General features: G+C 39.8%; 1 protein-coding gene and 1 non-coding gene across 3 annotated transcripts in view; one reads left to right on the top strand and one right to left on the bottom strand.

Annotated features, from left to right (window-relative positions):
- Positions 1-15,914, top strand: part of SRGAP1 (SLIT-ROBO Rho GTPase activating protein 1) — a 260,025-nt gene that overhangs the window by 97,438 nt on the left and 146,673 nt on the right. The gene's annotated exons all lie outside the window — the stretch shown is intronic.
- LOC118624790 lies at positions 14,137-14,242 on the bottom strand. The gene has a single exon (XR_004958460.1). It is a non-coding gene; the product is annotated as a U6 spliceosomal RNA (small nuclear RNA).

Here is a 15,914-nt window from a genome sequence, read left to right as displayed (position 1 = left end):
CTGGTCAGGGTCATGCGGGAGGCATCCAGTCAATGCGTCCCTCTCACGTCGATGTTTCTCTCTCTCTCTCTCTCCCTCTCTCCCCCTTCCTCCCACTCTATCTGAAGATAAAATAGAAAAATATTCTCAGGTGGGGACTAAAAAACAAAAAACTCCAGAGCCCTCATGAACATACTTGGAATTAGGTCAAAATAACAAGAAAAAATCCTCTGGAGCCCAGCCAGTATGGCTCGGTGGTTGAGCGTTGACCCATGTATCAAGAGATTGCCGGTTCGATTCCTGGTCAGGGCACATGCTCAGGTTGTGGGTCTGATCCCCTGTGGGGGGCATGCAGGAGGTGGCCAATTGATGTTCTCTTTTATGGATGTTTCTGTTTCCATTTCTCCCTTCCCCTCTCTCTAAAATCAATGAAAAAAAAAATTTTTTTTAATCAATTTAAAAAAATTAAATAAAAATAAAATAAAATAAACCTCTGGAGGCCAGTCTGACCCTCTTGCCTGGAACAATGTACACACCTGCGATCTTTGCACAGCTGATGAAAATTCTCCATAGTGCAATCAGGTCTGCCGGATCAGCTTTTGTATAACACCTCATATTGTGAAAAATGCCTTCATGATGTGGCCCATTAGTGGAATCGATTTAAGGTAACTGATAGACAGGAAAATGACACAGATATTCTAAATCACCAGCTGGAATTCCGAGAGGTAAGCATTCAAGTTCTCACTCACCTTGTCCTTCTCAGCATCTCCTGAGCCAAGGTTCCCTCTGCAGGTTCTGTGTTCTGCCTCCTCAATACCTGTCCTCGTTCTTTCTCCTTGCCCACCACCGCTAACTGCTTTTAGGCTTCTGTCTTTTCACTCTACTCTCTCCTGCCAGTGGGCACCTTCGTTGGTCTTCCTGCCCAGTCGGACTTCCTCCCAAGTCATCTGCTGCCGGAGGGATCTTCTCCACGTCTCTGTCCTGACCAAGTCCTTCTGTGGCGCTCTCTTTTGCTCCCCCTGTCTCTTTATTCCTATAGCACATCATATCCTCTGGGAGTTTGAATATCGGTTCCCTAAAGATATCCATATCCCCAGAACCTGTGAATGGTACCCTTTGCAGATGTGATTATGTTAAGGATCTTGAAAGGGACTCAGGGTAGTCACAAGGGTTCTTACAAGAGGGGAGCAGGGAGGTCAGCAAGAGAGAATGCAGTGATGTGACAAGAGAAACAGAGAAACTGGAGTGTGTTTCTAATTCAAGGCCAAGGTATGTTGTCAGGCTCTTGAAGCTCCGAAGAGGCAAGGATTGGATCCTTCCCCAGCGCCTCCAGAAAGAACTAGCTCCTTGATACTTTGATGTTAGACTCTGAAGATTCTCTTAGACTTCTGGCCTCCAGAACTGAAACAGGATAAATCTGTGTTGTTTTGAGCTGAATTTGTGGTAATTTGTTACAGCAACCATAGGAAACTAATTCTGAATCATTGGTTTTCTTTTCCACTAGACCTGTGCTATCCAATATTTAAGTTTAACTTTAAAATGTGGTACAAAAATTAAAAATTTCAGTTCCTCAGTCATACCACGTTTAGTGCTTAATAGCTACAGGAGGCCAGTGGCCATATTGCTCTAGATTATTTTCATAGTTGTGGCCCATTCTATTGGGCAGCAGTGAGTAGGACAAGAATTGTGCCTATGTACCTGGATTCAACTCCTTTTATCCTCTGTTTTCCTCTGCAAAGGGCCTTGGATGGATCTGGAGCCGAGGCTGGGCAGGCCCTGGAAGCAGGCTCAGGCGCGGTGGACAGGGAATTTAGAGAAGACTCTCTGTGTGGGGCAGGATCAGTGGGAAGGCATTCCCGTGGCCCCCAGGACCGCTGACCAGCACAGGGATGCCCTTTCCTCAGTCTAAGGGTGTTCCTTTTCGCACCTGTCACAATGCCTAGTAATGGATGGTAGATACATAGTATTGTAGAATAAATCAACTTACTGAAAACCGAAGGCCCTGCTTTGTGTGAGTACTGGGATTTCATGATGACGAAGACAACTTCCTGCCCTTGTGGAGCTTACCTTCTGCGAAAGGGATAGCTCATTAGTTAGCAAATAAGGATACTCTAATGTCAGGAAACGATAAATGATGTGAAGAGAAATAACTGTAGTAACAGACTGGTGAGAGCTGAGGCTAGTCAGCGTAGTTGGGATGACTGGTGACTCCAGAGGACAGACCTCAGTGAAGTGAGATGAGGAAGTGGGGAGAAACGAAAGGAGGAAGTTCGTTGATATGGGGTTCTGTGTGAATCACTGTCATTTAGAGCCCTATGTTCCCCAATAGTATACTTCCCACATTCTCCCCCACTGCTTCCCTTTGTGTGGTCACACTGGGAGTCCACGCCAACCAAGATTGTATTATTTTATTGATCATTATTATTTAGATATTGAAAATTGGCAAGCTGAGCTGTTGTTTAACTTCTGGCCGAAGAAGACGTTTACACTAAAACACGTCGTGCCTCTTGAACAGTGGAGAATTACCAACGTGTTGTAACTTGCTCCTCCGTCTATGCTTTGCTGATTGACAGGGAGAAACTGGCTGCGTGGCTAATCCTCAGCATACTCTCAAAACCACCCTAGAGAGCTTGCACTGTGCGGTTGGGAGCCTCTAGGCTGCATGTGGCTACCGGCACTTGAAGGGTGGCTAGTCCACGCCTCAGTGTGCTCTACCAGATCTGAAGACTTAATATGAGGAATTACAAAATATCTCATTCACTTTTAAATATTGATTATATGTTGGGTTACAATATTTTGATATGTTGGGTTAAATCAGTATATTTTCAAGTTACTGTTATCTGTTCCTCTTTGTTTAATGCAACTGCTACAGAATTTAAAATTACATATGTAGCCTACATTTGTGGTTCATATTCTGTTTCTACCTGCTTACTTTCTGAGGGTACTCATCTACCATTTGGGTGTATCATTTGGGTGTGATATTGTACAAAGAAAGTAAAATGTGTGAGAGGACTGTGTCTCCAGCAGCCACAGGCCAGTGTCTGCCTCGTGTACTTAACTTCACAGAAGCCCCGTTTAGAGGGTCAACTGGACGGTGCACTGTTTAGTAAGTCAATGAGATTGACAGATGAGTGTTATCTACTTTAGAATTTTATCTCCATTGCATACTTTCTTTTTTTAAGGTTTTCCCCAGAACTGAACATATAAAATAGCAAGTGCCCAAGGTATAGTAATTTTTCAGGACTACTGGGGAAGCTTTTAACAAGAACTGTCTTTCAAATAGTATTTAGTATTTGAAAGAAGTGTAAACCTTTTCAAATTTTTGTTATGAAATTAGCTAGTGTGCCCAAAATAACATTGCTGAAAAAGACCCAAAAAATTGTGTTTTAAATCAACACATTTGTCAGAATAGCTTTAAGATTATTTTCTTGTTTTATAAAGAAAATTATATCAAAAGTTGCTGACACAACACAATCTATATTTTGTTATATTTTTTCCCGTAGGGGGCTGGCTGAGGGGCTGTTGAAAGTGAGATAAGAGTAAGCAAAGGGTTCTAGGAATCTCCTTTCATGTTAAAAGCATGGACTGGAGCCAGACTGCCTGGGTTCAGAACCCAGCTTCACTTACTGACCAAGTGACATGGGCTGTTCTGAACCTGTTTTTGCCTCAATTCATTCATCTATAAAATTGAGGTAATAATAATAATACTTAATAATAGAAGTGATATGAGAATTAAATGAGTTAATTCATGTAAAACGGAACAGTATCTGACGTAATACACACTCAATCAGAACTAGCTATAGAAAAACATTATTATTAGACTTGTCATTACTTTTATTAGGTATCTTACATATGAATAGAAATTTTTAATTTTCTAAGATTTTTCTGTTCATGCCTTCATCCTTTGACAATAGTGTGAGTCAAGTCCCTGAGGGTGGGTATTGATTACACCTGTTTTAATGATGAGGTCACTTGAGCCCACAAGAGGGTCAGTAACTTGCCCAGGGTCACTTAGGTATTTAGTGACTGAGCTGGGAATCTCATCCAGGTCTGTGGGTTTCCAGTTTATCCTTCCCACTAGCCTGATAAACAGGACTTTTATACCCCAGGGGAAGTTAACACTGTGGTTTTTCCTCTTTGAATTACACCCGAGAACAGCTCACTGGTGATTACTTGTGGATGGCTTGATTACTTGTTTGTTTTACCTAAAATCCAGCAAACTCTAAATTCAAATATTTCATAGCAGAGAGTTATCTCTGCATTGAAATGCTGGTGCCTCGTCTAACTTAACTGTATTCAAGGCCCAATCTGTCCTTCTTCACTTGGAAACTTTGAGTACTTCTGTCCTTTTGTAAAATGAGCATTTTACTATTTTGCTCCCAAAATAAGGATTTGCATCGACTGAGCCCATTTAATTGTTTTCACATATGGAATTTATAATCTTGCTTAACTTTAGGCTGGTACAAGTGGAGAAAATAAAGGTTTTGGCAAAGTCAAAAAGACAAAGATGGGTTGAGACCTATTGCTGTCAGTGTTTTGTGGCCTTGGACTAGTCAATGAATCTTTTTGAATCTTAGTTTTATCATTTGCAAAATAGGGATGTTGGAATGTAAATCTTGGGACTGTCATAAGGATTACAGGTAACCTAATGAAGAGCTTGGCCCTTAGGACCAATGATGGTGGTTATTGATGCTCTGGAATTTCCACCTGTGTACAGGTAGACGTGTGTGCTCTACTCCAAAATAGCATGTGAATAAGTCATTAGGGGCTGGAAAACCAACATGGAAAGAGCCTAAAGAGCTTTGCATATTAATAAAATATTTGGAAGAATATACAACAAAATGTTTTTAATATTATCATTTGGTGAGAGAAAATAAAGTGGATTTTTAAATTACATTTTCTAAAATTTTACCATTTATATGTCTGTTTTTGCAGCAATAAATGGCTATTTTTAAATTAAAAGAATCATCCATTTTTTTAAAAGACACAAAAAGTAATTGCATCCTATTAACAGGTGTGTCCCCAAGATGGGTGATTTTCCCCCCCTTCTTTCTACTTTTCTAATCTTCTAAAATGAGGGTTTGCATGAATGAGAGAAAATAAAAGTGCATTTTTAATAAGCATAATCACCACCCCCAAGTGGAATCTACAGTGCATTAGAGCTTACAAATGCATGGATTCTTGAAAATTGTAATAGATGTAATAATGATATGAATAACAATAGTTACCATCTAGTGAACATTTTTTATGTGAGGCTCTATTTTAATTTCTTCAGTTCATTTCTAATTTAATCCTGATAACAACTGAATGAGATTGGTTTCAGCTGAGGATTAGATTATATTAATTACCCATGGTCCGGACTCACAATTTAAACTTGAGTTGTCAATAAAAAAAAATCTTGATCATAGCAACAGAGGAAATCTTGCCCTGGCCGGTTTGGCTCAGCGGTTAGAGCATCAGCCTGCGGTCCGGAGAAACCCGGGTTCGGTTCCCGCTAAGGGCATGTACCTCGGTTGCAGTTTGTCCCCGGCCCTGGTTGGTCGTGCGGGTGGCAGCCACTCGATGTGTCCCTTTCACATCGATGTTTCTCTCTCCCTCCTGCTCTATCTGAACAAAGAATGAAAAAGTGTCCTCGGGTGAGGATAAAAAAAAAATCTTGATCATAGCAACAGAGGAAATTTTCACCTATGCTCAGCTGAGGAAACAAAGCTTTTCACAAAATGTATGATCACGTTTGCATTGGACCAAGTCTTCTTATCTGTTAGCTGTCATGCCAACCTTAAACTACCATATACAGAAATGTTTATTTCTCAAATCTCTCTTAATTGAGCAAACTTAGGGGTGGGAAAAAATGGGGATGGTTTTGATTGAATATTTCTTTCTTGCTTTATACTTAAGGGACAGCATGGCAGAAAAGGGATACAGGTATCAATAAAGGAAGAGGTTTATTAAATGAAACCTGGTTTTGTACCACTCCAAGTATGGAGGTTATGGGTGAGTAGGTCTGTTCCTTTTATAGTGGGTAATGAATTTGGCAGCTGTCTTCTTTCTAGACTTTGGCTCCCAGAGTGATTAGGAACAGATCTTAAGTTAGTTTTAAAGGAAGTTTCATATCTGACTATTCATACTTTCCTATTACTCTTAAACCTTTCTTTTAAGTATTTCTGTATTTACTTCCCATGAGTTGTCTTATATCCTGGGCGTTTTGATTGGTTGGCTTTGTCCAGTCTCTTGAATGCACTTACTCATTACAAAGTACTCTTTTGGAAATTTGCTATTTAATTTTAAAGTATTTCTGTGACTTCTTTGCAGAGGGGGGGGGATGTTCCTGTTTATTCACCTTTATATAAAAGCAATTAGCGTGAGTCATATTGTTGGCATTTGATGCATTTTTGTTGACCCAGTCGATGAGTTCTTGTTTCAGTTCAAGGAGACTTTTTTAAGGCTTGGAGTTTCATGATGGGCACACAGGCTGCTCTTGGGAGAGAGTGAATTCTGGGCAGGCATGGACTTGGGCAATTTGATCAGCAGACAGCAGATGGGACTAAACGATTTCTAAGGCTTATTGTAAATTTGAGATTCTATGATTCTTCTGTTTTTCTAACATGTTTCCAAAGAGGAAAGAGACGAAAAGTACGTTGGAACCTCAGACTCTCTCGTAAAGCCTTTGGTAGCAATGATGGCTACTGGGTTTGTAACAGCACCAGGAACAGAAGTGCTTTTTCTCTGATTTCTTGAGTCAGCATGAACAGTTCTTACCCCGAGAAACAGTTCCAATGAAATTGGACGTCAGATCATCTTCCAGATTTAGTGTGAGTCCCAGGAGAGAATGGTGAGGAAGAGAAACTGTTCTAGTATTTTCAATTCTGAGAAAGCTAGTGTGAGAAGTTTAGAGTAAGTCAAGCCATTGGCATCCAGGTTACAAATAAATACACTGAAAAGCCAGGAAATAGCCCTGGCTTCTTGGCTCCGTTGGAGTGTTGTCCCGGTCAGGGCACATACCCGGCTTTTGAGTCTGATCCCCAGTCTGGGTGTGTGAGGGAGCAGCCAATGCATGTTTCTCTCTCACATCTCTTGCCCTCCCTCCCTCCCTTCCTCCGTCCCTCTTTCTTTCCCTCCCTCATTTCTCCTCTCTTTGGAAATCAATAAAAACATATCCTCAGGTGAGGATTTAAAAAAAGCGGGTCCAGAAAATAATATCACTCACTAAATATGTCACCTTAAGTAATTTTGATTGGTTTTTCCACATACCATTTACATTACTGCCTCGTTCATGAGATTCCCCCAAATTATCATTGATCTCAATTGTGTTTCTCTCATGTAATATTTATGACGATAATAATTCTGTCCAGTATGCTTAGTATTTCTCTATGTCAGAGATTGCAAAATGGTAGTCTAAGGGCAAACACTACCCTAATGATGGGTTTTATGTGGCCTGTACAGTGTTTTGTCTTAATTTAATTAGTTGCTGATATATAAAATTTTGGAGGTTTCACCCCAAAATCTAGATATCTGGTTTCTCTATTTAAAAAAAAAATTGCCCTGGCCAGTTTGGCTCCACGGTTAGAGCGTCGGCCTGTGGTCCAGAGAGACCGGGGTTCATTTCCTGCTAAGGGCATGTACCTCGGTTGCAGTTTGTCCCCCGCCCTGGTTGGGTTGTGCAGGTGGCAACCACTCGATGTGTCCCTTTCACATTGATATTTCTTTCTCTCTCTCTCTCTCTCTCTCTCTCTCTCTCTCTCTCTCTCTCCCCTCCCCCTCCCACTCTACCTGAACAAAAAAATGGAAAAATGTCCTCGGGTGAGGATAAAAAAAAGAATCCGTTTTGGCATAATTGCACCAGGCTTCCTACCCTCAGGCACGATTACTGTGTAGGAAGCACAGTCCCTGTCCCTTGTTTTTTTATTCCCTACCTGCTTCATTCATTTGTGGGACTTGTCTAGCCTCTGAAGGCATTTGAGTTTGCCCTCCAAATAATGTTCACACGCAGGTCTTAAGACTATGAGTAGCTAATAGGACAACCTCAGGAGGGGACTGTTGAATAATATAGTGTTTCACTGGATTTGGGCAGAGTGTTCTGCCTTTGGGATGATCCCAGCCAGCCAACCCTGTAGCCAGAGTGAAGAAGAAAAAACGTATTCATCCAGTGCTTGACTGCTGCACCCAGGAGAGCGCTGGTCCAGGAGGCGGGCCTGCCGTGCCCTGCAGACTGTTGCCTAAGCTCAGGGTTACTTGGCACCTGTGCTGGAGAAGGATCCAGTGGAGTGGCAGAAGGCTCAATGGCATCCATTCAGCAGCTGTCTGAATGCCGGCAGCCAAGAGAACATCAGCTGTGCCTGTGAGTAGGGTGAGTGCTCACCAGAAACATCTACACTTCAAAGGGGGAAAAGTTGTACTGTGGGTCGATGTGGAAAGCTTTTGGTCCTATTGAATTGGGCTCATTTTTGCAGAGAACAAAGTGCAAAGAATTTGGGGGGGACTCTACCTGTTTTTAACAGCCTTTCCACTCTACCCCTGAGGTGCCAAGATAATTAAAATGCTCGCCGAGCTGCAAAACCTAACCATGAAAACAGACTGAAGACCAAGAATTTCTACTGTTTGGTCTCAGAGCTACGTAGAAGTATGGTACTGTGAAAGCAGCAGATTCCGTCAAAAGTGAAGTTACACATTTATAACCAATTTTTATTTCAAAGGCTTCTTCTAGGTTTCTAAAGGCTTAAAAGGAGGGGGGTAGAATCTTATCATTCTGAACAACCTACACTTTAGTTCTAATAAGAAAAAAAATTGTGCTTTATGCTGTCCTTGAAATTGTATTTTCATGCTGGCCCCAGCCCAATCTGATGTCCGGACTTTGTTAAAAAGCAAGTGTACTCTTCAAACATCCAGGAGCCCGAAGACGTGCACGCGCGGACGTGCTCCATAGTGCTCTCAAAAGCTCCAGCGCCCAGGTCTATTCGGCGACTTTCTGAAGACCCGCATCACCTGCTGCACAGTGTTTTATTTCCTTCACCTGCCCCCCTTTCTCCTTTTTCCTTCTGACTCTTCTTGCTTTCCATGACTCTTGTCTCCTTGGTTTTCTCATTAAGTTGTATTTCCCTTTACCTGTTCCTGTTCTCACCTTCTATCTTTCCCATGATCTATCAGTCCATCATTTTCTGTTTTCATCTTTTTTAAAAATATGTTTTTATTGATTCTAGAGAGAGAGAAAGGGAAAGGAAGAGAAAGATAGAAACATTGCTATGGGGATCGGCTACCTCCAGCATGACCCACACTGGGCATCAAGTCCACAACCCAGGCATGTGCCCCGACCGGGAATCGAACCAGCGACCTCTTGGTGCATGGGACAATGCTCAATCCACTGAGCCACAACGGACAGGCTGTTTTCATCTTTTTAATACTTCTGCCTCTTACCTAAGACACGGAAATTGAACAGAGAGGGTACACACTGTGGGCAGAGGGGGGGGGGAGATTCTATTAAAAGCCAGTGTTTAGATTGTGGATGCATAATTAGGGGAAAGGGGGAAAGCTAGGAGGTATGTGGAATTTGTAGGGCTGTTCATGCATCTGATCATGTTTCAAAATGAGTCTCTTCCACATAAGAGCAGCTATATAAAGGAGTGGGCGTGGCAGAGGCAATAAAGCTGATGTTGTATTTGAGGTCCCATGAAGCGGTCATAAGAGTATAAGATTAGAAAATGCTAGCATTTTTACCTTAGTATTTCTGAACTGCTTTGTTATAAAGATACAATATCTTTTAAGAAGTGTACCTTTTCGAAGTAAATTGCAAGATGAATGGACCAAAATAAATAATGGTAGAAGGTAGGTGTTTTAAATGATTTATCATTTTAAGCTACCTTAAAAGCTAAATCTAATTACAGTGAAATAAAGGGTGGTTCTGATCACATATGGCACTTCCATTTCATATCCTCAGTATTCCATCGAATATAGCTGACTCTGCCCTCTCTTATCTAAATTAGCATAAAACCGTTTTTTTTAAATCTGTTGTCAAAATTTGGCAGGAAATATCACTTCCTGGAAAATGTCATCATTTAGAACATAGGTCTACAGCTGTCTTTTTTTGTGAATAATATGCTTTTGTTTTTAACCAGTTACATGCATTGAAGTGTTCTTTATAATAAGCAAATGGAGACCTGAATAAAGACAGTATCCCTAATCTTATAGAACGTTTCATTTTAAATTTCCCGATAATTGGCTCAGCTCCTGCTTAACTTATCACCCTGCAGAAAGTAACAAACTGACATTCATGTAATGCCCTGAACTCTCCAGACACCCATACCCCTGGGCCTTTGCACATGCAACTCCTTTTGCCCATAATGCTTTTCCCATACCACCCCCCCACACACACACACGAACTCGGCATATGCTGCCTTAGCTGCTGCCCCTGCCCCCTCAGCCTTCCCTGCTTCCCTGGGCAGGACCTGTTGTTCCTCTTCCCGTGTTGTTCTCACAGCACTTTCTTCATGCTTCTGTTCCAGGACTTAGATGATACATTGTAAATGATGATCATTATACAAATAACAGTTACTGCTTTCCTGTCTGTAGACCAGGAGCTAACCTGGGAGGCCTGAGGGCACAGAGCAATGTGGTCATCTTTGTCTCAGCACCTGAAAGATGCTCAGTACATGTTTGTCAGATGAATAGCGTAAGCATTTTGATCCTCACTGTTCACTTGTTGAGTGGACCTTGTGGAATGAACATTGTGAAATTGAGTATTTTTCAGATTACGTGGGGAAAGTTGGATACAGGACTAAAAGTACACCTTTATTATAGAGTTTGGCTCGTACCTGAGGATAAAATAGAGGATTACAGGGGTGGGCAAAAGTAGGCCTAGAGATGTTTGTATGGAAAATAACACAATAATTAATAAATAGTAATACACGAATAAATTGTTTTGTGTACTCAGAACTGTAAACCTAGTTTTGGCCACCCCTGAATTATTGTTAATACATAGGTTGTCTATCAAAGTGAACATCTTTTTTTGTGCTTTGAAGAGATAAAATAATAAAGAAGAGAATTAATATTTCTGATGTTTAAACGAAGCTGGTTGAGTTTATGATTTGCTTAGGCCTGAAAAATCTTAAAATATATGTATATATATTATATATACACACACACACACACATTGATTATTTGTAAATCGGTTATATATATATATACACAAATATATATATATAGTGTACACACAGCTGCTTTTTTATATATTTATTTATTTTTAACTAATTTATTTAATTTTGTTACAGATGTTTCTCCTTTTTCCCCCACTGATTCCCCCCTCCCTGCCCCTCCCTGCCCTCTCTCCAGCTTTGTTGTCCATGTCCACTGTTCATGCATACATGCATATAAGTTCTGTGGTTTATCTCTCCCCCTCCACCCCCTATTCTGGAGATTGTCAGTCTGTGCCCCACTTCCACATTTCTGGGACTAACGCATTCCTCAGAATGTTATGTTCATTATATTCCATGAATAGGTGAGATCATATGATACTTGTCTCTCTGTGTTTGGCATGTTTTGCTTAGGATCCTACTTTCCGGGTCCCTCCGTGTCGTGTCAAAGCATACGAGATCTTTCTTTCTTACATCTGCATAGTACTCCATTGTGTATATGTACCAGTGCTTTTTTAGCCATTCGTCTACTGATGAACACTTGGGCTGTTTCCAGATCTTAGCTATTGTAAATAGTGCTGCTATGAACATGGGGGTACATATGTTCTTCCTGATTGGTGTTTCAGGCTTCTTAGGGTATATTCCTAGAAGTGGGATCACTGGGTCAAATGGAAGTTCAATTTTTAATTTTTTGAGGTAACACCATATTGTTTTCCATAGACTGGCTGCACTAGTCTGCATTCCCACCAGCAGTGTACTAGAGACCCCTTTTCTCCACACCCTCATCAACACTTGTTGTTTGATGATTTGTTGATGGTGGCCATTCTGACAGGTGTGAGGTGATACCTCATTGATGTTTTAACTTGCATCTCTCTGATGGTTAGTGATGTTGAGCATTTCTTCATATGTCTCTTAGCCGTTTGTATGTCCTGTTTGGAGAGGTGTCCATTCAGCTCCTATGCCCATTTTTTAATTGGGTTCTTTGTCTTCCTTTTGTTGAGTTGTATGAGTACTCTATATATATTGGAAATTAACCCCTTATCTGATATATTATTGGCAATGATGCTCTCTCATACAGTGGGTTGCCTTTTCATTTCAATGATTGTATCTTTTGCTGTGCAGAAGCTTTTTAGTTTGATGTAGTCCCATGTGTTCATTTTCTCCTTTGTTTCTGTTGCCTTAGGTGATATATCAGTGAAAATTCTGCTGAGTATGATGTCTGAAATTTTGTTGCCTACATTTTCTTCTAGAATTTTTATGGATTCATGAGTCACATTTAAGTCTTTTATCCATTTTGAGTTTATTCTTGTGTATGGTATCAGTTGATGGTCTAGTTTCATTTTTTTTTTTTTTTTTATGTAGCTGTCCAATTTTCTGAACACCATTTATTAAAGAGACTGTCTTTACTCCACTGTATGCTCTTGCCACCTTTGTCAAATATTAATTGAGTATATTGCCTTGGGTCCATTTCTAGGTTCTCTGTTCTGTTCCACTGGTCTATGTGCCTGTTCTTGTGCCAGTACCAGGCTGTTTTGATTACAGTGGCTTTGTCGTATAACCTGAAATCTGGTAATGTGATCCCTCCTACTTTGTTCTTCTTTTTCAAGATTGCTGTGGCTATTGGGGGTCTTTTTTTGGTTTCATAGGAACTTTTGAAGTATTTGTTCTAGTTCTGTGAAGTATGCCATTGGTATTTTAATGGGGATTGCATTGAATCTATAGATTGCTTTGGGTAGTATAGACATTTTAATGATGTTAATTCTTCCAATCCATGAACAAGATATGTGCTTCCACTTTTTTATATCTTCCTCTATTTCTTTTTTCAATGACCTGTAGTTTTCTGTGAATAGGTCTTTTACTTCTTTGGTTAAATTTATTTCTAGGTATCTTAATTTATTTTGCCGCTATGGTAAATGAGATTGTTTTTTTCATTTCTCTTTCTGTGAGTTCATCATTGGTGTATAAGAATGCCATCGATTTCTTGACGTTAATTTTGTATCCTGCTACTTTGCCAAATTTATTTATTAAGTCTAGTAAATTTTTGATGGAGTCTTTGGGGATTTCTACGTATAGTATTATGTCATCTGTGAATAATGACAGTTTCACTTCCTCCTTTCCAATTTGGATCCCTTCTCTTATTTCTTCCTGTCTGATTGCTGTGGCTAAGACTTCCAGTACTATGTTAAATAAGAGTGGTGAAAGTGGGCATCCCTGTCTTGTTCCTGTTCTTAAGGGAAATGCTTTTAGTTTTTGCCCATTGAGTATGATGTTGGCTGTAGGTCTTTCATATATGGCTTTTATTATGTCGCGATATGATCCCTCTATTCCCACATTGCTGAGCGTTTTTATCAGAAGTGAGTGCTGAATTTTGTCGAATGCTTTTTCAGCGTCTACTGATATGGTTTTTATCTTTCATTTTGTTTACATGATGTATCACATTTATTGATTTGCGAATATTGTACCAGCCTTGCATCCCTGGGATGAATCCGACTTGGTCATGGTGAATAATTTTTTTGATGTATTGCTGGATTCGGTTTGCCAGTATTTTGTTCAGGATTTTGGCATCTATGTCCATCAGGGATATTGGCCTGTAGTTTTCTTTCTTTGTAGTGTCTTTTTCTGGTTTTGGAATTAGGATTATGCTGGCCTCATAAAACGAGTTTGGAAGTCTTCCTTTTCTTGAATTTTTTGAAATAGTTCAAGGAGAATGGATATTAGTTCTTCTTTGAATGTTTGGTAAAATTCCCCCGTGAAGCTGTCGGGGCCTGGGCTTTTGTTTGCTCGGAGAGTCTTGATTACATCTTCAATTTCTTCTGTTGTTATTGGTCTGTTCAAGTTTTCTATCTCTTCCTGGTTCAGTTTGGGGAGACTATGTGTTTCTAGAAATTGGTCCATTTTGCTTAGATTGTCGAATTTGTTGCCGTATAATTCTTCATAATATTTGTTAACAATCCTTTGTATTTCTGTGGTGTCAGTTATTATTTCTCCTTTTTCATTTCTGATTTTGTGTATTTGGGTTCTCTCTCTTTGTTTCAAAAATGTGGAACGCTTCACGAATTTGCGTGTCATCCTTGCGCAGGGGCCATGCCAATCTTTCTGTATCGCTCCAGTTTCGGTATATGTGCTGCCGAAACCAGCACCACAGCTGCTTTTCTTAAATTGCCATTTCTTTAAGGATTATGCAGCCTAAAGCTGGGAAGGTATATATTCTGTGATCCACACTGTGGCTTTCCGTTGCTCAGTGAATGGTGACGAAGTGTGGCGAACTAGACTACTTTCTGGGTTTTTGCTGTCTGCTCCTGAGCAAGAGTTTTCATTCACTTGGAGCCAGAGGTTATTGGAGCACTCATTTATGGAACCATCGTTAACTCAAAATAAGATATGAAGTTGCCAGAGTCAATAATAGAAGTCTAAAGAAAGCTAAGTGAAATAATTGGTGTTTCCTTTGTTGTTTTCCTAGATGAAGTTCTTCTCTTATGGTAGAAATAGATATAGAAAATATACCTTTGATTGAGAGATGTTTAAACCATTACGATATTCAGTGTACTTAGCTGGAGTTCTTTTCCACTGTTGACCAAATAGGACATTGTGTCAGGGAAAAACCTTGCAGGGCTGGATGCTAAAGGACCACATGGAGCAAAGAGTGAAGAGGTAGTGATGGGCTGCAGGTTGCAGGGAGAAGGGAAAGGAAAACCATTTTATGAATTAGCAAAGTTTGGGTCCTAAGTTCATATATGCATAACTAAGTGTTTTGATAACTCATTATCTTTACTGAAGCAAACATTTATCAGAGATAGTTATTAAATATCATGTGCTACATAAAAGAAAATTTAGAAACATGATTTTTGTTTTTAAGGCACTAATTTGTAATCTGTTTAGTTTCAAGTGTTATAGTAATTATACCATAACAGTAATAGTAAAATAATGATTTTAAAACAAAAGCAATTGACCTAAATATAGTTTCTCTTAAAGCCACAACATCGTGACATTCAGGAAATACTAGGAAATTGACATGAGCGACTTAGCTAGCTTAAAATAAATATTTGAATATTTTTTGAGAAGAGGGGTTCTTTTAGCTTTTTTTTTTTAATTTTACTTTAAATGGTAGAAATGCAATCATTGCTTTTAGCATCTATATACATTCTAACAAATGACTAGAAGGTCAGGTTTGGATTACTTGGCTTGCTTTCTGTAGTTATACTCTTTGTAATTGTTGAGCATTATAATTTGGTATCATGGACTTTGGAGTCAGATAAACCTTAATAGGAATTCAAGCTCTAGTACTTATTAATTGTATAACTTTTTCACAAACTACTTAACCTCTCTCTGTGCTTCAGTTTTCTCATCTGTGTTATGGAGACACTGCACAATAGGATCACATTGCTGTAAGAATTAAATGAGTTAATCTATATCAAGTACTTCTCCCAGGATCTGGAACCTAGTAGGGACTCTATAAATATTCTCCTGTTTGTACATCTCCAAAAAGGACATACAAATGGCCAAGAGACATATGAAGAAATGCTCAACATCACTAATCATCAGAGAGATGCAAATTAAAACAACAATGAGGTATCATCTCACACTTGTCAGAATGGCCGCCATCAACAAATCATCAAACAACAAGTGCTGGCGAGGGTGTGGAGAAAAGGGGACTCTAGTACACTGCTGGTGGGAATGCAGACTGGTGCAGCCACTATGGAAAACACTATGGTATTTCCTCAAAAACTTAAAAATTAAATTGCCATTTGACCCAGCAATCCCACTTCTAGGAATATACCCTAAGAAGCCTGAAACACCAATCAGAAAGAATAT

Source organism: Molossus molossus, unplaced genomic scaffold, assembly GCF_014108415.1.
Source record: "Molossus molossus isolate mMolMol1 unplaced genomic scaffold, mMolMol1.p scaffold_m16_p_10, whole genome shotgun sequence".
In the NCBI taxonomy this organism is placed as follows: Eukaryota; Metazoa; Chordata; class Mammalia; order Chiroptera; family Molossidae; genus Molossus; species Molossus molossus.
Note: the sequence above shows the minus strand (reverse complement) of the source record. Positions and strands in the feature narration are given on the sequence as shown.